This window comes from Plectrocnemia conspersa, unplaced genomic scaffold (assembly GCF_051122295.1).
Source record: "Plectrocnemia conspersa isolate PC_06_02 unplaced genomic scaffold, ASM5112229v1 ptg000011l, whole genome shotgun sequence".
Taxonomy (NCBI): Eukaryota; Metazoa; Arthropoda; class Insecta; order Trichoptera; family Polycentropodidae; genus Plectrocnemia; species Plectrocnemia conspersa.
The window spans coordinates 30,151,431-30,176,286 of record NW_028277175.1 but is presented as its reverse complement, the minus strand read 5'-3'; positions in this window follow the sequence as shown (position 1 = coordinate 30,176,286).

The following is a 24,856-nucleotide window of genomic DNA, read 5'->3' as shown; positions in this document are numbered from 1 at the left end:
TTAATTATTTTTTTTTTAATAAAAACCGAGTCTTACCATATATTGACCGAGACCTCGAACGAGCTTTTATGCGACTCTGCATATAGTTAACGCTCGTATGAGGCTTCTGTTTAAGAAATCGACTTTAATTTTTTATACAAAATAGAGCTTACGATACTATACTTACGATACTATAAAAAAAAATTAAAAAATAAAAAATAAAAGTATTTTTTTTTCAAAACACGTTTAGTGTGATGAGTCGATCGACCCACCATACATACGCTCATAAGATTTTCAATATAGTTTAGGTCAGTGTGAGCTTATTTATACATATTTGAATTTTAATTTTTGTGACAGTATAGAATTCTTAAGCATCCTGTGTATGTTTGTTAGCAAAATTCATTTTGTCAATTTTTTGCAAAATGGCGACAAGTATTAAAATTCAATCACTTATAACTCAGTAGTGTTGAATTTTGTCAAAAAGGTCTCTATACATGAAATGTTGAGAAGCCTAAAGTACATCTAAGTAAAATATAAAAAATATATATTTTTGCTTGAAAACAAGCGATGTATCAGTTCGATCGTACCCCCATACTAGCCATTTTGAGACTTTCGGAAGAGTTAACGCTCTTAACTGTTTGGTTTCGAAGATAAAAATTTAAATTTTGAGTATCGCATAGAACTAACGTGCAGCCCCTATACGTTATGTTTAAAAAAAATATATAAAATTTTTTTTCAAAATGGCGGCTAATGTAAAAATTCAAAGTGTCATAACTTTGCTAAATGAAATCCTACTAAAAAATGTCTAATGCAAAAAGTGTTTGGAATTTTAATTTGCATATAAAAGCAATTTTTAATTATTTTTTTTTTAATAAAAACCGAGTCTTACCATATATTGACCGAGACCTCGAACGAGCTTTTATGCGACTCTGCATATAGTTAACGCTCGTATGAGGCTTCTATTTAAGAAATCGACTTGAATTTTTTATACAAAATAGAGCTTACGATACTATACTTACGATACTATAAAAAAAAATTAAAAATTAAAAAATAAAAGTATTTTTTTTTCAAAACACGTTTAGTGTGATGAGTCGATCGACCCACCATACATACGCTCATAAGATTTTCAATATAGTTTAGGTCAGTGTGAGCTTATTTATACATATTAGAATTTTAATTTTTGTGACAGTATAGAATTCTTAAGCATCCTGTGTATGTTTGTTAGCAAAATTCATTTTGTCAATTTTTTGCAAAATGGCGACAAGTATTAAAATTCAATCACTTATAACTCAGTAGTGTTGAATTTTGTCAAAAAGGTCTCTATACATGAAATGTTGAGAAGCCTAAAGTACATCTAAGTAAAATATAAAAAATACATATTTTTGCTTGAAAACAAGCGATGTATCAGTTCGATCGTACCCCCATACTAGCCATTTTGAGACTTTCGGAAGAGTTAACGCTCTTAACTGTTTGGTTTCGAAGATAAAAATTTAAATTTTAAGTATCGCATAGAACTAACGTGCAGCCCCTATACGTTATGTTTAAAAAAAATATATAAAATTTTTTTTCAAAATGGCGGCTAATGTAAAAATTCAAAGTGTCATAACTTTGCTAAATGAAATCCTACTAAAAAATGTCTAATGCAAAAAGTGTTTGGAATTTTAATTTGCATATAAAAGCAATTTTTAATTATTTTTTTTTTAATAAAAACCGAGTCTTACCATATATTGACCGAGACCTCGAACGAGCTTTTATGCGACTCTGCATATAGTTAACGCTCGTATGAGGCTTCTTTTTAAGAAATCGACTTTAATTTTTTATACAAAATAGAGCTTACGATACTATACTTACGATACTATAAAAAAAAATTAAAAAATAAAAAATAAAAGTATTTTTTTTTCAAAACACGTTTAGTGTGATGAGTCGATCGACCCACCATACATACGCTCATAAGATTTTCAATATAGTTTAGGTCAGTGTGAGCTTATTTATACATATTTGAATTTTAATTTTTGTGACAGTATAGAATTCTTAAGCATCCTGTGTATGTTTGTTAGCAAAATTCATTTTGTCAATTTTTTGCAAAATGGCGACAAGTATTAAAATTCAATCACTTATAACTCAGTAGTGTTGAATTTTGTCAAAAAGGTCTCTATACATGAAATGTTGACAAGCCTAAAGTACATCTAAGTAAAATATAAAAAATATATATTTTTGCTTGAAAACAAGCGATGTATCAGTTCGATCGTACCCCCATACTAGCCATTTTGAGACTTACGGAAGAGTTAACGCTCTTAACTGTTTGGTTTCGAAGATAAAAATTTAAATTTTGAGTATCGCATAGAACTAACGTGCAGCCCCTATACGTTATGTTTAAAAAAAATATATAAAAAATTTTTTCAAAATGGCGGCTAATGTAAAAATTCAAAGTGTCATAACTTTGCTAAATGAAATCCTACTAAAAAATGTCTAATGCAAAAAGTGTTTGGAATTTTAATTTGCATATAAAAGCAATTTTTAATTATTTTTTTTTAATAAAAACCGAGTCTTACCATATATTGACCGAGACCTCGAACGAGCTTTTATGCGACTCTGCATATAGTTAACGCTCGTATGAGGCTTCTGTTTAAGAAATCGACTTTAATTTTTTATACAAAATAGAGCTTACGATACTATACTTACGATACTATAAAAAAAAATAAAAAAATTAAAAATAAAAGTATTTTTTTTTCAAAACACGTTTAGTGTGATGAGTCGATCGACCCACCATACATACGCTCATAAGATTTTCAATATAGTTTAGGTCAGTGTGAGCTTATTTATACATATTTGAATTTCAATTTTTGTGACAGTATAGAATTCTTAAGCATCCTGTGTATGTTTATTAGCAAAATTCATTTTGTCAATTTTTTGCAAAATGGCGACAAGTATTAAAATTCAATCACTTATAACTCAGTAGTGTTGAATTTTGTCAAAAAGGTCTTTATACATGAAATGTTGAGAAGCCTAAAGTACATCTAAGTAAAATATAAAAAATACATATTTTTGCTTGAAAACAAGCGATGTATCAGTTCGATCGTACCCCCATACTAGCCATTTTGAGACTTTCGGAAGAGTTAACGCTCTTAACTGTTTGGTTTCGAAGATAAAAATTTAAATTTTGAGTATCGCATAGAACTAACGTGCAGCCCCTATACGTTATGTTTAAAAAAAAATATAAAATTTTTTTTCAAAATGGCGGCTAATGTAAAAATTCAAAGTGTCATAACTTTGCTAAATGAAATCCTACTAAAAAATGTCTAATTCAAAAAGTGTTTGGAATTTTAATTTGCATATAAAAGCAATTTTTAATTATTTTTTTTTTAATAAAAACCGAGTCTTACCATATATTGACCGAGACCTCGAACGAGCTTTTATGCGACTCTGCATATAGTTAACGCTCGTATGAGACTTCTGTTTAAGAAATCGACTTGAATTTTTTATACAAAATAGAGCTTATGATACTATACTTACGATACTATAAAAAAAAATAAAAAAATAAAAAATAAAAGTATTTTTTTTTCAAAACACGTTTAGTGTGATGAGTCGATCGACCCACCATACATACGCTCATAAGATTTTCAATATAGTTTAGGTCAGTGTGAGCTTATTTATACATATTTGAATTTTAATTTTTGTGACAGTATAGAATTCTTAAGCATCCTGTGTATGTTTGTTAGCAAAATTCATTTTGTCAATTTTTTGCAAAATGGCGACAAGTATTAAAATTCAATCACTTATAACTTAGTAGTGTTAAATTTTGTCAAAAAGGTCTCTATACATGAAATGTTGAGAAGACTAAAGTACATCTAAGTAAAATATAAAAAATATATATTTTTGCTTGAAAACAAGCGATGTATCAGTTCGATCGTACCCCCATACTAGCCATTTTGAGACTTTCGGAAGAGTTAACGCTCTTAACTGTTTGGTTTCGAAGATAAAAATTTAAATTTTGAGTATCGCATAGAACTAACGTGCAGCCCCTATACGTTATGTTTAAAAAAAATATATAAAATTTTTTTTCAAAATGGCGGCTAATGTAAAAATTCAAAGTGTCATAACTTTGCTAAATGAAATCCTACTAAAAAATGTCTAATGCAAAAAGTGTTTGGAATTTTAATTTGCATATAAAAGCAATTTTTAATTATTTTTTTTTTAATAAAAACCGAGTCTTACCATATATTGACCGAGACCTCGAACGAGCTTTTATGCGACTCTGCATATAGTTAACGCTCGTATGAGGCTTCTATTTAAGAAATCGACTTGAATTTTTTATACAAAATAGAGCTTACGATACTATACTTACGATACTATAAAAAAAAATTAAAAATTAAAAAATAAAAGTATTTTTTTTTCAAAACACGTTTAGTGTGATGAGTCGATCGACCCACCATACATACGCTCATAAGATTTTCAATATAGTTTAGGTCAGTGTGAGCTTATTTATACATATTTGAATTTTAATTTTTGTGACAGTATAGAATTCTTAAGCATCCTGTGTATGTTTGTTAGCAAAATTCATTTTGTCAATTTTTTGCAAAATGGCGACAAGTATTAAAATTCAATCACTTATAACTCAGTAGTGTTGAATTTTGTCAAAAAGGTCTCTTTACATGAAATGTTGAGAAGCCTAAAGTACATCTAAGTAAAATATAAAAAATATATATTTTTGCTTGAAAACAAGCGATGTATCAGTTCGATCGTACCCCCATACTAGCCATTTTGAGACTTTCGGAAGAATTAACGCTCTTAACTGTTTGGTTTCGAAGATAAAAATTTAAATTTTGAGTATCGCATAGAACTAACGTGCAGCCCCTATACGTTATGTTTAAAAAAAATATATAAAACTTTTTTTCAAAATGGCGGCTAATGTAAAAATTCAAAGTGTCATAACTTTGCTAAATGAAATCCTACTAAAAAATGTCTAATGCAAAAAGTGTTTGGAATTTTAATTTGCATATAAAAGCAATTTTTTATTATTTTTTTTTTAATAAAAACCGAGTCTTACCATATATTGACCGAGACCTCGAACGAGCTTTTATGCGACTCTGCATATAGTTAACGCTCGTATGAGGCTTCTGTTTGAGAAATCGACTTTAATTTTTTATACAAAATAGAGCTTACGATACTATACTTACGATACTATAAAAAAAACAAAAATAAAAAATAAAAGTATTTTTTTTTCAAAACACGTTTAGTGTGATGAGTCGATCGACCCACCATACATACGCTCATAAGATTTTCAATATAGTTTAGGTCAGTGTGAGCTTATTTATACATATTTGAATTTTAATTTTTGTGACAGTATAGAATTCTTAAGCATCCTGTGTATGTTTGTTAGCAAAATTCATTTTGTCAATTTTTTGCAAAATGGCGACAAGTATTAAAATTCAATCACTTATAACTCAGTAGTGTTGAATTTTGTCAAAAAGGTCTCTATACATGAAATGTTGAGAAGCCTAAAGTACATCTAAGTAAAATATAAAAAATACATATTTTTGCTTGAAAACAAGCGATGTATCAGTTCGATCGTACCCCCATACTAGCCATTTTGAGACTTTCGGAAGAGTTAACGCTCTTAACTGTTTGGTTTCGAAGATAAAAATTTAAATTTTGAGTATCGCATAGAACTAACGTGCAGCCCCTATACGTTATGTTTAAAAAAAATATATAAAATTTTTTTTCAAAATGGCGGCTAATGTAAAAATTCAAAGTGTCATAACTTTGCTAAATAAAATCCTACTAAAAAATGTCTAATGCAAAAAGTGTTTGGAATTTTAATTTGCATATAAAAGCAATTTTTAATTATTTTTTTTTCAATAAAAACCGAGTCTTACCATATATTGACCGAGACCTCGAACGAGCTTTTATGCGACTCTGCATATAGTTAACGCTCGTATGAGGCTTCTGTTTAAGAAATCGACTTGAATTTTTTATACAAAATAGAGCTTACGATACTATACTTACGATACTATAAAAAAAAATAAAAAAATAAAAAATAAAAGTATTTTTTTTTCAAAACACGTTTAGTGTGATGAGTCGATCGACCCACCATACATACGCTCATAAGATTTTCAATATAGTTTAGGTCAGTGTGAGCTTATTTATACATATTTGAATTTTAATTTTTGTGACAGTATAGAATTCTTAAGCATCCTGTGTATGTTTGTTAGCAAAATTCATTTTGTCAATTTTTTGCAAAATGGCGACAAGTATTAAAATTCAATCACTTATAACTCAGTAGTGTTGAATTTTGTCAAAAAGGTCTCTATACATGAAATGTTGAGAAGACTAAAGTACATCTAAGTAAAATATAAAAAATATATATTTTTGCTTGAAAACAAGCGATGTATCAGTTCGATCGTACCCCCATACTAGCCATTTTGAGCCTTCGGAAGAGTTAACGCTCTTAACTGTTTGGTTTCGAAGATAAAAATTTAAATTTTGAGTATCGCATAGAACTAACGTGCAGCCCCTATACGTTATGTTTAAAAAAAATATATAAAATTTTTTTTCAAAATGGCGGCTAATGTAAAAATTCAAAGTGTCATAACTTTGCTAAATGAAATCCTACTAAAAAATGTCTAATGCAAAAAGTGTTTGGAATTTTAATTTGCATATAAAAGCAATTTTTAATTATTTTTTTTTTAATAAAAACCGAGTCTTACCATATATTGACCGAGACCTCGAACGAGCTTTTATGCGACTCTGCATATAGTTAACGCTCGTATAAGGCTTCTATTTAAGAAATCGACTTTAATTTTTTATACAAAATAGAGCTTACGATACTATACTTACGATACTATAAAAAAAAATTAAAAATTAAAAAATAAAAGTATTTTTTTTTCAAAACACGTTTAGTGTGATGAGTCGATCGACCCACCATACATACGCTCATAAGATTTTCAATATAGTTTAGGTCAGTGTGAGCTTATTTATACATATTTAAATTTTAATTTTTGTGACAGTATAGAATTCTTAAGCATCCTGTGTATGTTTGTTAGCAAAATTCATTTTGTCAATTTTTTGCAAAATGGCGACAAGTATTAAAATTCAATCACTTATAACTCAGTAGTGTTGAATTTTGTCAAAAAGGTCTCTTTACATGAAATGTTGAGAAGCCTAAAGTACATCTAAGTAAAATATAAAAAATATATATTTTTGCTTGAAAACAAGCGATGTATCAGTTCGATCGTACCCCCATACTAGCCATTTTGAGACTTTCGGAAGAGTTAACGCTCTTAACTGTTTGGTTTCGAAGATAAAAATTTAAATTTTGAGTATCGCATAGAACTAACGTGCAGCCCTTATACGTTATGTTTAAAAAAAATATATAAAATTTTTTTTCAAAATGGCGGCTAATGTAAAAATTCAAAGTGTCATAACTTTGCTAAATGAAATCCTACTAAAAAATGTCTAATGCAAAAAGTGTTTGGAATTTTAATTTGCATATAAAAGCAATTTTTAATTATTTTTTTTTTAATAAAAACCGAGTCTTACCATATATTGACCGAGACCTCGAACGAGCTTTTATGCGACTCTGCATATAGTTAACGCTCGTATGAGGCTTCTGTTTAAGAAATCGACTTTAATTTTTTATACAAAATAGAGCTTACGATACTATACTTACGATACTATAAAAAAAAATTAAAAAATAAAAAATAAAAGTATTTTTTTTTCAAAACACGTTTAGTGTGATGAGTCGATCGACCCACCATACATACGCTCATAAGATTTTTAATATAGTTTAGGTCAGTGTGAGCTTATTTCTACATATTTGAATTTTAATTTTTGTGACAGTATAGAATTCTTAAGCATCCTGTGTATGTTTGTTAGCAAAATTCATTTTGTCAATTTTTTGCAAAATGGCGACAAGTATTAAAATTCAATCACTTATAACTCAGTAGTGTTGAATTTTGTCAAAAAGGTCTCTATACATGAAATGTTGAGAAGCCTAAAGTACATCTAAGTAAAATATAAAAAATACATATTTTTGCTTGAAAACAAGCGATGTATCAGTTCGATCGTACCCCCATACTAGCCATTTTGAGACTTTCGGAAGAGTTAACGCTCTTAACTGTTTGGTTTCGAAGATAAAAATTTAAATTTTAAGTATCGCATAGAACTAACGTGCAGCCCCTATACGTTATGTTTAAAAAAAATATATAAAATTTTTTTTCAAAATGGCGGCTAATGTAAAAATTCAAAGTGTCATAACTTTGCTAAATGAAATCCTACTAAAAAATGTCTAATGCAAAAAGTGTTTGGAATTTTAATTTGCATATAAAAGCAATTTTTAATTATTTTTTTTTTAATAAAAACCGAGTCTTACCATATATTGACCGAGACCTCGAACGAGCTTTTATGCGACTCTGCATATAGTTAACGCTCGTATGAGGCTTCTGTTTAAGAAATCGACTTTAATTTTTTATACAAAATAGAGCTTACGATACTATACTTACGATACTATAAAAAAAAATAAAAAAATAAAAAATAAAAGTATTTTTTTTTCAAAACACGTTTAGTGTGATGAGTCGATCGACCCACCATACATACGCTCATAAGATTTTCAATATAGTTTAGGTCAGTGTGAGCTTATTTATACATATTTGAATTTTAATTTTTGTGACAGTATAGAATTCTTAAGCATCCTGTGTATGTTTGTTAGCAAAATTCATTTTGTCAATTTTTTGCAAAATGGCGACAAGTATTAAAATTCAATCACTTATAACTCAGTAGTGTTGAATTTTGTCAAAAAGGTCTTTATACATGAAATGTTGAGAAGCCTAAAGTACATCTAAGTAAAATATAAAAAATACATATTTTTGCTTGAAAACAAGCGATGTATCAGTTCGATCGTACCCCCATACTAGCCATTTTGAGACTTTCGGAAGAGTTAACGCTCTTAACTGTTTGGTTTCGAAGATAAAAATTTAAATTTTGAGTATCGCATAGAACTAACGTGCAGCCCCTATACGTTATGTTTAAAAAAAAATATAAAATTTTTTTTCAAAATGGCGGCTAATGTAAAAATTCAAAGTGTCATAACTTTGCTAAATGAAATCCTACTAAAAAATGTCTAATGCAAAAAGTGTTTGGAATTTTAATTTGCATATAAAAGCAATTTTTAATTATTTTTTTTTTAATAAAAACCGAGTCTTACCATATATTGACCGAGACCTCGAACGAGCTTTTATGCGACTCTGCATATAGTTAACGCTCGTATGAGACTTCTGTTTAAGAAATCGACTTGAATTTTTTATACAAAATAGAGCTTATGATACTATACTTACGATACTATAAAAAAAAATAAAAAAATAAAAAATAAAAGTATTTTTTTTTCAAAACACGTTTAGTGTGATGAGTCGATCGACCCACCATACATACGCTCATAAGATTTTCAATATAGTTTAGGTCAGTGTGAGCTTATTTATACATATTTGAATTTTAATTTTTGTGACAGTATAGAATTCTTAAGCATCCTGTGTATGTTTGTTAGCAAAATTCATTTTGTCAATTTTTTGCAAAATGGCGACAAGTATTAAAATTCAATCACTTATAACTTAGTAGTGTTAAATTTTGTCAAAAAGGTCTCTATACATAAAATGTTGAGAAGACTAAAGTACATCTAAGTAAAATATAAAAAATATATATTTTTGCTTGAAAACAAGCGATGTATCAGTTCGATCGTACCCCCATACTAGCCATTTTGAGACTTTCGGAAGAGTTAACGCTCTTAACTGTTTGGTTTCGAAGATAAAAATTTAAATTTTGAGTATCGCATAGAACTAACGTGCAGCCCCTATACGTTATGTTTAAAAAAAATATATAAAATTTTTTTTCAAAATGGCGGCTAATGTAAAAATTCAAAGTGTCATAACTTTGCTAAATGAAATCCTACTAAAAAATGTCTAATGCAAAAAGTGTTTGGAATTTTAATTTGCATATAAAAGCAATTTTTAATTATTTTTTTTTTAATAAAAACCGAGTCTTACCATATATTGACCGAGACCTCGAACGAGCTTTTATGCGACTCTGCATATAGTTAACGCTCGTATGAGGCTTCTATTTAAGAAATCGACTTGAATTTTTTATACAAAATAGAGCTTACGATACTATACTTACGATACTATAAAAAAAAATTAAAAATTAAAAAATAAAAGTATTTTTTTTTCAAAACACGTTTAGTGTGATGAGTCGATCGACCCACCATACATACGCTCATAAGATTTTCAATATAGTTTAGGTCAGTGTGAGCTTATTTATACATATTTGAATTTTAATTTTTGTGACAGTATAGAATTCTTAAGCATCCTGTGTATGTTTGTTAGCAAAATTCATTTTGTCAATTTTTTGCAAAATGGCGACAAGTATTAAAATTCAATCACTTATAACTCAGTAGTGTTGAATTTTGTCAAAAAGGTCTCTTTACATGAAATGTTGAGAAGCCTAAAGTACATCTAAGTAAAATATAAAAAATATATATTTTTGCTTGAAAACAAGCGATGTATCAGTTCGATCGTACCCCCATACTAGCCATTTTGAGACTTTCGGAAGAGTTAACGCTCTTAACTGTTTGGTTTCGAAGATAAAAATTTAAATTTTGAGTATCGCATAGAACTAACGTGCAGCCCCTATACGTTATGTTTAAAAAAAATATATAAAACTTTTTTTCAAAATGGCGGCTAATGTAAAAATTCAAAGTGTCATAACTTTGCTAAATGAAATCCTACTAAAAAATGTCTAATGCAAAAAGTGTTTGGAATTTTAATTTGCATATAAAAGCAATTTTTTATTATTTTTTTTTTAATAAAAACCGAGTCTTACCATATATTGACCGAGACCTCGAACGAGCTTTTATGCGACTCTGCATATAGTTAACGCTCGTATGAGGCTTCTGTTTGAGAAATCGACTTTAATTTTTTATACAAAATAGAGCTTACGATACTATACTTACGATACTATAAAAAAAACAAAAATAAAAAATAAAAGTATTTTTTTTTCAAAACACGTTTAGTGTGATGAGTCGATCGACCCACCATACATACGCTCATAAGATTTTCAATATAGTTTAGGTCAGTGTGAGCTTATTTATACATATTTGAATTTTAATTTTTGTGACAGTATAGAATTCTTAAGCATCCTGTGTATGTTTGTTAGCAAAATTCATTTTGTCAATTTTTTGCAAAATGGCGACAAGTATTAAAATTCAATCACTTATAACTCAGTAGTGTTGAATTTTGTCAAAAAGGTCTCTATACATGAAATGTTGAGAAGACTAAAGTACATCTAAGTAAAATATAAAAAATATATATTTTTGCTTGAAAACAAGCGATGTATCAGTTCGATCGTACCCCCATACTAGCCATTTTGAGCCTTCGGAAGAGTTAACGCTCTTAACTGTTTGGTTTCGAAGATAAAAATTTAAATTTTGAGTATCGCATAGAACTAACGTGCAGCCCCTATACGTTATGTTTAAAAAAAATATATAAAATTTTTTTTCAAAATGGCGGCTAATGTAAAAATTCAAAGTGTCATAACTTTGCTAAATGAAATCCTACTAAAAAATGTCTAATGCAAAAAGTGTTTGGAATTTTAATTTGCATATAAAAGCAATTTTTAATTATTTTTTTTTTAATAAAAACCGAGTCTTACCATATATTGACCGAGACCTCGAACGAGCTTTTATGCGACTCTGCATATAGTTAACGCTCGTATAAGGCTTCTATTTAAGAAATCGACTTTAATTTTTTATACAAAATAGAGCTTACGATACTATACTTACGATACTATAAAAAAAAATTAAAAATTAAAAAATAAAAGTATTTTTTTTTCAAAACACGTTTAGTGTGATGAGTCGATCGACCCACCATACATACGCTCATAAGATTTTCAATATAGTTTAGGTCAGTGTGAGCTTATTTATACATATTTAAATTTTAATTTTTGTGACAGTATAGAATTCTTAAGCATCCTGTGTATGTTTGTTAGCAAAATTCATTTTGTCAATTTTTTGCAAAATGGCGACAAGTATTAAAATTCAATCACTTATAACTCAGTAGTGTTGAATTTTGTCAAAAAGGTCTCTTTACATGAAATGTTGAGAAGCCTAAAGTACATCTAAGTAAAATATAAAAAATATATATTTTTGCTTGAAAACAAGCGATGTATCAGTTCGATCGTACCCCCATACTAGCCATTTTGAGACTTTCGGAAGAGTTAACGCTCTTAACTGTTTGGTTTCGAAGATAAAAATTTAAATTTTGAGTATCGCATAGAACTAACGTGCAGCCCTTATACGTTATGTTTAAAAAAAATATATAAAATTTTTTTTCAAAATGGCGGCTAATGTAAAAATTCAAAGTGTCATAACTTTGCTAAATGAAATCCTACTAAAAAATGTCTAATGCAAAAAGTGTTTGGAATTTTAATTTGCATATAAAAGCAATTTTTAATTATTTTTTTTTTAATAAAAACCGAGTCTTACCATATATTGACCGAGACCTCGAACGAGCTTTTATGCGACTCTGCATATAGTTAACGCTCGTATGAGGCTTCTGTTTAAGAAATCGACTTTAATTTTTTATACAAAATAGAGCTTACGATACTATACTTACGATACTATAAAAAAAAATTAAAAAATAAAAAATAAAAGTATTTTTTTTTCAAAACACGTTTAGTGTGATGAGTCGATCGACCCACCATACATACGCTCATAAGATTTTCAATATAGTTTAGGTCAGTGTGAGCTTATTTATACATATTTGAATTTTAATTTTTGTGACAGTATAGAATTCTTAAGCATCCTGTGTATGTTTGTTAGCAAAATTCATTTTGTCAATTTTTTGCAAAATGGCGACAAGTATTAAAATTCAATCACTTATAACTCAGTAGTGTTGAATTTTGTCAAAAAGGTCTCTATACATGAAATGTTGAGAAGCCTAAAGTACATCTAAGTAAAATATAAAAAATACATATTTTTGCTTGAAAACAAGCGATGTATCAGTTCGATCGTACCCCCATACTAGCCATTTTGAGACTTTCGGAAGAGTTAACGCTCTTAACTGTTTGGTTTCGAAGATAAAAATTTAAATTTTAAGTATCGCATAGAACTAACGTGCAGCCCCTATACGTTATGTTTAAAAAAAATATATAAAATTTTTTTTCAAAATGGCGGCTAATGTAAAAATTCAAAGTGTCATAACTTTGCTAAATGAAATCCTACTAAAAAATGTCTAATGCAAAAAGTGTTTGGAATTTTAATTTGCATATAAAAGCAATTTTTAATTATTTTTTTTTTAATAAAAACCGAGTCTTACCATATATTGACCGAGACCTCGAACGAGCTTTTATGCGACTCTGCATATAGTTAACGCTCGTATGAGGCTTCTGTTTAAGAAATCGACTTTAATTTTTTATACAAAATAGAGCTTACGATACTATACTTACGATACTATAAAAAAAAATAAAAAAATAAAAAATAAAAGTATTTTTTTTTCAAAACACGTTTAGTGTGATGAGTCGATCGACCCACCATACATACGCTCATAAGATTTTCAATATAGTTTAGATCAGTGTGAGCTTATTTATACATATTTGAATTTTAATTTTTGTGACAGTATAGAATTCTTAAGCATCCTGTGTATGTTTGTTAGCAAAATTCATTTTGTCAATTTTTTGCAAAATGGCGACAAGTATTAAAATTCAATCACTTATAACTCAGTAGTGTTGAATTTTGTCAAAAAGGTCTCTATACATGAAATGTTAAGAAGCCTAAAGTACATCTAAGTAAAATATAAAAAATACATATTTTTGCTTGAAAACAAGCGATGTATCAGTTCGATCGTACCCCCATACTAGCCATTTTGAGACTTTCGGAAGAGTTAACGCTCTTAACTGTTTGGTTTCGAAGATAAAAATTTAAATTTTGAGTATCGCATAGAACTAACGTGCAGCCCCTATACGTTATGTTTAAAAAAAATATATAAAATTTTTTTTCAAAATGGCGGCTAATGTAAAAATTCAAAGTGTCATAACTTTGCTAAATGAAATCCTACTAAAAAATGTCTAATGCAAAAAGTGTTTGGAATTTTAATTTGCATATAAAAGCAATTTTTAATTATTTTTTTTTTAATAAAAACCGAGTCTTACCATATATTGACCGAGACCTCGAACGAGCTTTTATGCGACTCTGCATATAGTTAACGCTCGTATGAGACTTCTGTTTAAGAAATCGACTTGAATTTTTTATACAAAATAGAGCTTATGATACTTTACTTACGATACTATAAAAAAAAATGAAAAAATAAAAAATAAAAGTATTTTTTTTTCAAAACACGTTTAGTGTGATGAGTCGATCGACCCACCATACATACGCTCATAAGATTTTCAATATAGTTTAGGTCAGTGTGAGCTTATTTATACATATTCGAATTTTAATTTTTGTGACAGTATAGAATTCTTAAGCATCCTGTGTATGTTTGTTAGCAAAATTCATTTTGTCAATTTTTTGCAAAATATCGACAAGTATTAAAATTCAATCACTTATAACTTAGTAGTGTTGAATTTTGTCAAAAAGGTCTCTATACATGAAATGTTGAGAAGACTAAAGTACATCTAAGTAAAATATAAAAAATATATATTTTTGCTTGAAAACAAGCGATGTATCAGTTCGATCGTACCCCCATACTAGCCATTTTGAGACTTTCGGAAGAGTTAACGCTCTTAACTGTTTGGTTTCGAAGATAAAAATTTAAATTTTGAGTATCGCATAGAACTAACGTGCAGCCCCTATACGTTATGTTTAAAAAAAATATATAAAATTTTTTTTCAAAATGGCGGCTAATGTAAAAATTCAAAGTGTCATAACTTTGCTAAATGAAATCCTACTAAAAAATGTCTAATGCAAAAAGTGTTTGGAATTTTAATTTGCATATAAAAGCAATTTTTAATTATTTTTTTTTTAATAAAAACCGAGTCTTACCATATATTGACCGAGACCTCGAACGAGCTTTTATGCGACTCTGCATATAGTTAACGCTCGTATGAGGCTTCTGTTTAAGAAATCGACTTTAATTTTTTATACAAAATAGAGCTTACGATACTATACTTACGATACTATAAAAAAAAATTAAAAAATAAAAGTATTTTTTTTTCAAAACACGTTTAGTGTGATGAGTCGATCGACCCACCATACATACGCTCATAAGATTTTCAATATAGTTTAGGTCAGTGTGAGCTTATTTATACATATTTGAATTTTAATTTTTGTGACAGTATAGAATTCTTAAGCATCCTGTGTATGTTTGTTAGCAAAATTCATTTTGTCAATTTTTTGCAAAATGGCGACAAGTATTAAAATTCAATCACTTATAACTCAGTAGTGTTGAATTTTGTCAAAAAGGTCTCTATACATGAAATGTTGAGAAGCCTAAAGTACATCTAAGTAAAATATAAAAAATACATATTTTTGCTTGAAAACAAGCGATGTATCAGTTCGATCGTACCCCCATACTAGCCATTTTGAGACTTTCGGAAGAGTTAACGCTCTTAACTGTTTGGTTTCGAAGATAAAAATTTAAATTTTAAGTATCGCATAGAACTAACGTGCAGCCCCTATACGTTATGTTTAAAAAAAATATATAAAATTTTTTTTCAAAATAGCGGCTAATGTAAAAATTCAAAGTGTCATAACTTTGCTAAATGAAATCCTACTAAAAAATGTCTAATGCAAAAAGTTTTTGGAATTTTAATTTGCATATAAAAGCAATTTTTAATTATTTTTTTTTTAATAAAAACCGAGTCTTACCATATATTGACCGAGACCTCGAACGAGCTTTTATGCGACTCTGCATATAGTTAACGCTCGTATGAGGCTTCTGTTTAAGAAATCGACTTTAATTTTTTATACAAAATAGAGCTTACGATACTATACTTACGATACTATAAAAAAAAATAAAAAAATAAAAAATAAAAGTATTTTTTTTTCAAAACACGTTTAGTGTGATGAGTCGATCGACCCACCATACATACGCTCATAAGATTTTCAGTATAGTTTAGGTCAGTGTGAGCTTATTTATACATATTTGAATTTTAATTTTTGTGACAGTATAGAATTCTTAAGCATCCTGTGTATGTTTGTTAGCAAAATTCATTTTGTCAATTTTTTGCAAAATGGCGACAAGTATTAAAATTCAATCACTTATAACTCAGTAGTGTTGAATTTTGTCAAAAAGGTCTCTATACATGAAATGTTAAGAAGCCTAAAGTACATCTAAGTAAAATATAAAAAATACATATTTTTGCTTGAAAACAAGCGATGTATCAGTTCGATCGTACCCCCATACTAGCCATTTTGAGACTTTCGGAAGAGTTAACGCTCTTAACTGTTTGGTTTCGAAGATAAAAATTTAAATTTTGAGTATCGCATAGAACTAACGTGCAGCCCCTATACGTTATGTTTAAAAAAAATATATAAAATTTTTTTTCAAAATGGCGGCTAATGTAAAAATTCAAAGTGTCATAACTTTGCTAAATGAAATCCTACTAAAAAATGTCTAATGCAAAAAGTGTTTGGAATTTTAATTTGCATATAAAAGCAATTTTTAATTATTTTTTTTTTAATAAAAACCGAGTCTTACCATATATTGACCGAGACCTCGAACGAGCTTTTATGCGACTCTGCATATAGTTAACGCTCGTATGAGACTTCTGTTTAAGAAATCGACTTGAATTTTTTATACAAAATAGAGCTTATGATACTTTACTTACGATACTATAAAAAAAAATGAAAAAATAAAAAATAAAAGTATTTTTTTTTCAAAACACGTTTAGTGTGATGAGTCGATCGACCCACCATACATACGCTCATAAGATTTTCAATATAGTTTAGGTCAGTGTGAGCTTATTTATACATATTTGAATTTTAATTTTTGTGACAGTATAGAATTCTTAAGCATCCTGTGTATGTTTGTTAGCAAAATTCATTTTGTCAATTTTTTGCAAAATATCGACAAGTATTAAAATTCAATCACTTATAACTTAGTAGTGTTGAATTTTGTCAAAAAGGTCTCTATACATGAAATGTTGAGAAGACTAAAGTACATCTAAGTAAAATATAAAAAATATATATTTTTGCTTGAAAACAAGCGATGTATCAGTTCGATCGTACCCCCATACTAGCCATTTTGAGACTTTCGGAAGAGTTAACGCTCTTAACTGTTTGGTTTCGAAGATAAAAATTTAAATTTTGAGTATCGCATAGAACTAACGTGCAGCCCCTATACGTTATGTTTAAAAAAAATATATAAAATTTTTTTTCAAAATGGCGGCTAATGTAAAAATTCAAAGTGTCATAACTTTGCTAAATGAAATCCTACTAAAAAATGTCTAATGCAAAAAGTGTTTGGAATTTTAATTTGCATATAAAAGCAATTTTTAATTATTTTTTTTTTAATAAAAACCGAGTCTTACCATATATTGACCGAGACCTCGAACGAGCTTTTATGCGACTCTGCATATAGTTAACGCTCGTATGAGGCTTCTATTTAAGAAATCGACTTGAATTTTTCATACAAAATAGAGCTTACGATACTATACTTACGATACTATAAAAAAAAATTAAAAATTAAAAAATAAAAGTATTTTTTTTTCAAAACACGTTTAGTGTGATGAGTCGATCGACCCACCATACATACGCTCATAAGATTTTCAATATAGTTTAGGTCAGTGTGAGCTTATTTATACATATTTAAATTTTAATTTTTGTGACAGTATAGAATTCTTAAGCATCCTGTGTATGTTTGTTAGCAAAATTCATTTTGTCAATTTTTTGCAAAATGGCGACAAGTATTAAAATTCAATCACTTATAACTCAGTAGTGTTGAATTTTGTCAAAAAGGTCTCTTTTCATGAAATGTTGAGAAGCCTAAAGTACATCTAAGTAAAATATAAAAAATATATATTTTTGCTTGAAAACAAGCGATGTATCAGTTCGATCGTACCCCCATACTAGCCATTTTGAGACTTTCGGAAGAGTTAACGCTCTTAACTGTTTGGTTTCGAAGATAAAAATTTAAATTTTGAGTATCGCATAGAACTAACGTGCAGCCCCTATACGTTATGTTTAAAAAAAATATATAAAACTTTTTTTCAAAATGGCGGCTAATGTAAAAATTCAAAGTGTCATAACTTTGCTAAATGAAATCCTACTAAAAAATGTCTAATGCAAAAAGTGTTTGGAATTTTAATTTGCATATAAAAGCAATTTTTAATTATTTTTTTTTTAATAAAAACCGAGTCTTACCATATATTGACCGAGACCTCGAACGAGCTTTTATGCGACTCTGCATATAGTTAACGCTCGTATGAGGCTTCTGTTTAAGAAATCGACTTTAATTTTTTATACAAAATAGAGCTTACGATACTATACTTACGATACTATAAAAAAAAATAAAAAAATAAAAAATAAAAGTATTTTTTTTTCAAAACACGTTTAGTGTGATGAGTCGATCGACCCACCATACATACGCTCATAAGATTTTCAATATAGTTTAGGTCAGTGTGAGCTTATTTATACATATTTGAATTTTAATTTTTGTGACAGTATAGAATTCTTAAGCATCCTGTGTATGTTTGTTAGCAAAATTCGGCTAATGTAAAAATTCAAAGTGTCATAACTTTGCTAAATGAAATCCTACTAAAAAATGTCTAATGCAAAAAGTGTTTGGAATTCTAATTTGCATATAAAAGCAATTTTTAATTATTTTTTTTTTAATAAAAACCGAGTCTTACCATATATTGACCGAGACCTCGAACGAGCTTTTATGCGACTCTGCATATAGTTAACGCTCGTATGAGGCTTCTGTTTAAGAAATCGACTTTAATTTTTTATACAAAATAGAGCTTACGATACTATACTTACGATACTATAAAAAAAAATTAAAAAATAAAAAATAAAAGTATTTTTTTTTCAAAACACGTTTAGTGTGATGAGTCGATCGACCCACCATACATACGCTCATAAGATTTTCAATAAAGTTTAGGTCAGTGTGAGCTTATTTATACATATTTGAATTTTAATTTTTGTGACAGTATAGAATTCTTAAGCATTCTGTGTATGTTTGTTAGCAAAATTCATTTTGTCAATTTTTTGCAAAATGGCGACAAGTATTAAAATTCAATCACTTATAACTCAGTAGTGTTGAATTTTGTTAAAAAGGTCGTTATACATGAAATGTTGAGAAGCCTAAAGTACATCTAAGTAAAATATAAAAAATACATATTTTTGCTTGAAAACAAGCGATGTATCAGTTCGATCGTACCCCCATACTAGCCATTTTGAGACTTTCGGAAGAGTTAACGCTCTTAACTGTTTGGTTTCGAAGATAAAAATTTAAATTTTGAGTATCGCATAGAACTAACGTGCAGCCCCTATATGTTATGTTTAAAAAAAATATATAAAATTTTTTTTCAAAATGGCGGCTAATGTAAAAATTCAAAGTGTCATAACTTTGCTAAATGAAATCCTACTAAAAAATGTCTAATGCAAAAAGTGTTTGGAATTTTAATTTGCATATAAAAGCAATTTTTAATTATTTTTTTTTTAATAAAAACCGAGTCTTACCATATATTGACCGAGACCTCGAACGAGCTTTTATGCGACTCTGCATATAGTTAACGCTCGTATGAGGCTTCTGTTTAAGAAATCGACTTTAATTTTTTATACAAAATAGAGCTTACGATACTATACTTACGATACTATAAAAAAAAATAAAAAAATAAAAAATAAAAGTATTTTTTTTTCAAAACACGTTTAGTGTGATGAGTCGATCGACCCACCATACATACGCTCATAAGATTTTCAATATAGTTTAGATCAGTGTGAGCTTATTTATACATATTTGAATTTTAATTTTTGTGACAGTATAGAATTCTTAAGCATCCTGTGTATGTTTGTTAGCAAAATTCATTTTGTCAATTTTTTGCAAAATGGCGACAAGTATTAAAATTCAATCACTTATAACTCAGTAGTGTTGAATTTTGTCAAAAAGGTCTCTATACATGAAATGTTGAGAAGCCTAAAGTACATCTAAGTAAAATATAAAAAATACATATTTTTGCTTGAAAACAAGCGATGTATCAGTTCGATCGTACCCCCATACTAGCCATTTTGAGACTTTCGGAAGAGTTAACGCTCTTAACTGTTTGGTTTCGAAGATAAAAATTTAAATTTTGAGTATCGCATAGAACTAACGTGCAGCCCCTATACGTTATGTTTAAAAAAAATATATAAAATTTTTTTTCAAAATGGCGGCTAATGTAAAAATTTAAAGTGTCATAACTTTGCTAAATGAATTCCTACTAAAAAATGTCTAATGCAAAAAGTGTTTGGAATTTTAATTTGCATATAAAAGCAATTTTTAATTATTTTTTTTTTAATAAAAACCGAGTCTTATTATATATTGACCGAGACCTCGAACGAGCTTTTATGCGACTCTGCATATAGTTAACGCTCGTATGAGGCTTCTGTTTAAGAAATCGACTTTAATTTTTTATACAAAATAGAGCTTACGATACTATACTTACGATACTATAAAAAAAAATTTTAAATTAAAAAATAAAAGTATTTTTTTTTCAAAACACGTTTAGTGTGATGAGTCGATCGACCCACCATACATACGCTCATAAGATTTTCAATATAGTTTAGGTCAGTGTGAGCTTATTTATACATATTTGAATTTTAATTTTTGTGACAGTATAGAATTCTTAAGCATCCTGTGTATGTTTGTTAGCAAAATTCATTTTGTCAATTTTTTGCAAAATGGCGACAAGTATTAAAATTCAATCACTTATAACTCAGTAGTGTTAAATTTTGTCAAAAAGGTCTCTTTACATGAAATGTTGAGAAGCCTAAAGTACATCTAAGTAAAATATAAAAAATATATATTTTTGCTTGAAAACAAGCGATGTATCAGTTCGATCGTACCCCCATACTAGCCATATTGAGACTTTCGGAAGAGTTAACGCTCTTAACTGTTTGGTTTCGAAGATAAAAATTTAAATTTTGAGTATCGCATAGAACTAACGTGCAGCCCTTATACGTTATGTTTAAAAAAAATATATAAAATTTTTTTTCAAAATGGCGGCTAATGTAAAAATTCAAAGTGTCATAACTTTGCTAAATGAAATCCTACTAAAAAATGTCTAATGCAAAAAGTGTTTGGAATTTTAATTTGCATATAAAAGCAATTTTTAATTATTTTTTTTTTAATAAAAACCGAGTCTTACCATATATTGACCGAGACCTCGAACGAGCTTTTATGCGACTCTGCATATAGTTAACGCTCGTATGAGGCTTCTGTTTAAGAAATCGACTTTAATTTTTTATACAAAATAGAGCTTACGATACTATACTTACGATACTATAAAAAAAAATTAAAAAATAAAAAATAAAAGTATTTTTTTTTCAAAACACGTTTAGTGTGATGAGTCGATCGACCCACCATACATACGCTCATAAGATTTTCAATATAGTTTAGGTCAGTGTGAGCTTATTTATACATATTTGAATTTTAATTTTTGTGACAGTATAGAATTCTTAAGCATCCTGTGTATGTTTGTTAGCAAAATTCATTTTGTCAATTTTTTGCAAAATGGCGACAAGTATTAAAATTCAATCACTTATAACTCAGTAGTGTTGAATTTTGTCTAAAAGGTCTCTATACATGAAATGTTGAGAAGCCTAAAGTACATCTAAGTAAAATATAAAAAATATATATTTTTGCTTTAAAACAAGCGATGTATCAGTTCGATCGTACCCCCATACTAGCCATTTTGAGACTTTCGGAAGAGTTAACGCTCTTAACTGTTTGGTTTCGAAGATAAAAATTTAAATTTTGAGTATCGCATAGAACTAACGTGCAGCCCCTATACGTTATGTTTAAAAAAAATATATAAAATTTTTTTTCAAAATGGCGGCTAATGTAAAAATTCAAAGTGTCATAACTTTGCTAAATGAAATCCTACTAAAAAATGTCTAATGCAAAAAGTGTTTGGAATTTTAATTTGCATATAAAAGCAATTTTTAATTATTTTTTTTTTAATAAAAACCGAGTCTTACCATATATTGACCGAGACCTCGAACGAGCTTTTATGCGACTCTGCATATAGTTAACGCTCGTATGAGGCTTCTGTTTAAGAAATCGACTTTAATTTTTTATACAAAATAGAGCTTACGATACTATACTTACGATACTATAAAAAAAAATTAAAAAATAAAAAATAAAAGTATTTTTTTTTCAAAACACGTTTAGTGTGATGAGTCGATCGACCCACCATACATACGCTCATAAGATTTTCAATATAGTTTAGGTCAGTGTGAGCTTATTTATACATATTTGAATTTTAATTTTTGTGACAGTATAGAATTCTTAAGCATCCTGTGTATGTTTGTTAGCAAAATTCATTTTGTTAATTTTTTGCAAAATGGCGACAAGTATTAAAATTCAATCACTTATAACTCAGTAGTGTTGAATTTTGTCAAAAAGGTCTCTATACATGAAATGTTGAGAAGCCTAAAGTACATCTAAGTAAAATATAAAAAATATATATTTTTGCTTGAAAACAAGCGATGTATCAGTTCGATCGTACCCCCATACTAGCCATTTTGAGACTTTCGGAAGAGTTAACGCTCTTAACTGTTTGGTTTCAAAGATAAAAATTTAAATTTTGAGTATCGCATAGAACTAACGTGCAGCCCCTATACGTTATGTTTAAAAAAAATATATAAAATTTTTTTTCAAAATGGCGGCTAATGTAAAAATTCAAAGTGTCATAACTTAGCTAAATGAAATCCTACTAAAAAATGTCTAATGCAAAAAGTGTTTGGAATTTTAATTTGCATATAAAAGCAATTTTTAATTATTTTTTTTTTAATAAAAACCGAGTCTTACCATATATTGACCGAGACCTCGAACGAGCTTTTATGCGACTCTGCATATAGTTAACGCTCGTATGAGGCTTCTGTTTAAGAAATCGACTTTAATTTTTTATACAAAATAGAGCTTACGATACTATACTTACGATACTATAAAAAAAAATAAAAAAATAAAAAATAAAAGTATTTTTTTTTCAAAACACGTTTAGTGTGATGAGTCGATCGACCCACCATACATACGCTCATAAGATTTTCAATATAGTTTAGGTCAGTGTGAGCTTATTTATACATATTTGAATTTTAATTTTTGTGACAGTATAGAATTCTTAAGCATCCTGTGTATGTTTGTTAGCAAAATTCATTTTGTCAATTTTTTGCAAAATGGCGACAAGTATTAAAATTCAATCACTTATAACTCAGTAGTGTTGAATTTTGTCAAAAAGGTCTCTATACATGAAATGTTGAGAAGCCTAAAGTACATCTAAGTAAAATATAAAAAATATATATTTTTGCTTGAAAACAAGCGATGTATCAGTTCGATCGTACCCCCATACTAGCCATTTTGAGACTTTCGGAAGAGTTAACGCTCTTAACTGTTTGGTTTCGAAGATAAAAATTTAAATTTTGAGTATCGCATAGAACTAACGTGCAGCCCTTATACGTTATGTTTAAAAAAAATATATAAATTTTTTTTTCAAAATGGCGGCTAATGTAAAAATTCAAAGTGTCATAACTTTGCTAAATAAAATCCTACTAAAAAATGTCTAATGCAAAAAGTGTTTGGAATTTTAATTTGCATATAAAAGCAATTATTAATTATTTTTTTTTTAATAAAAACCGAGTCTTACCATATATTGACCGAGACCTCGAACGAGCTTTTATGCGACTCTGCATATAGTTAACGCTCGTATGAGGCTTCTGTTTAAGAAATCGACTTTAATTTTTTATACAAAATAGAGCTTACGATACTATACTTACGATACTATAAAAAAAAATAAAAAAATAAAAAATAAAAGTATTTTTTTTTCAAAACACGTTTAGTGTGATGAGTCGATCGACCCACCATACATACGCTCATAAGATTTTCAATATAGTTTAGGTCAGTGTGAGCTTATTTATACATATTTGAATTTAAATTTTTGTGACAGTATAGAATTCTTAAGCATCCTGTGTATGTTTGTTAGCAAAATTCATTTTGTCAACTTTTTGCAAAATGGCGACAAGTATTAAAATTCAATCACTTATAACTCAGTAGTGTTGAATTTTGTCAAAAAGGTCTCTATACATGAAATGTTGAGAAGCCTAAAGTACATCTAAGTAAAATATAAAAAATACATATTTTTGCTTGAAAACAAGCGATGTATCAGTTCGATCGTACCCCCATACTAGCCATTTTGAGACTTTCGGAAGAGTTAACGCTCTTAACTGTTTGGTTTCGAAGATAAAAATTTAAATTTTGAGTATCGCATAGAACTAACGTGCAGCCCCTATACGTTATGTTTAAAAAAAATATATAAAATTTTTTTTAAAAATGGCGGCTAATGTAAAAATTCAAAGTGTCATAACTTTGCTAAATGAAATCCTACTAAAAAATGTCTAATGCAAAAAGTGTTTGGAATTTTAATTTGCATATAAAAGCAATTTTTAATTATTTTTTTTTTAATAAAAACCGAGTCTTACCATATATTGACCGAGACCTCGAACGAGCTTTTATGCGACTCTGCATATAGTTAACGCTCGTATGAGGCTTCTATTTAAGAAATCGACTTTAATTTTTTATACAAAATAGAGCTTACGATACTATACTTACGATACTATAAAAAAAAATTAAAAATTAAAAAATAAAAGTATTTTTTTTTCAAAACACGTTTAGTGTGATGAGTCGATCGACCCACCATACAT